Here is a 226-nt window from a genome sequence, read left to right as displayed (position 1 = left end):
TTTACCAAAATGATCTTGGAGTCATATATAACAAAAATTTTGGGTAATTTTGCATGCCATTCTATTGCTTTGCAATGGTACAAACAAATTTTAAAATTGGCAAGACATATTGAACTTGGGATTCATAAAGATATATCACCCATTTTTTCAATTTTTAAGAAAGGGTTTTTTTCCTCCACATTCCAGTTTAGGCATTTCCCTTTTAAATTTGTCTCAATCAAAAATA

Source organism: Penaeus monodon, chromosome 15, assembly GCF_015228065.2.
Source record: "Penaeus monodon isolate SGIC_2016 chromosome 15, NSTDA_Pmon_1, whole genome shotgun sequence".
Classification (NCBI taxonomy): Eukaryota; Metazoa; Arthropoda; class Malacostraca; order Decapoda; family Penaeidae; genus Penaeus; species Penaeus monodon.
Note: the sequence above shows the minus strand (reverse complement) of the source record.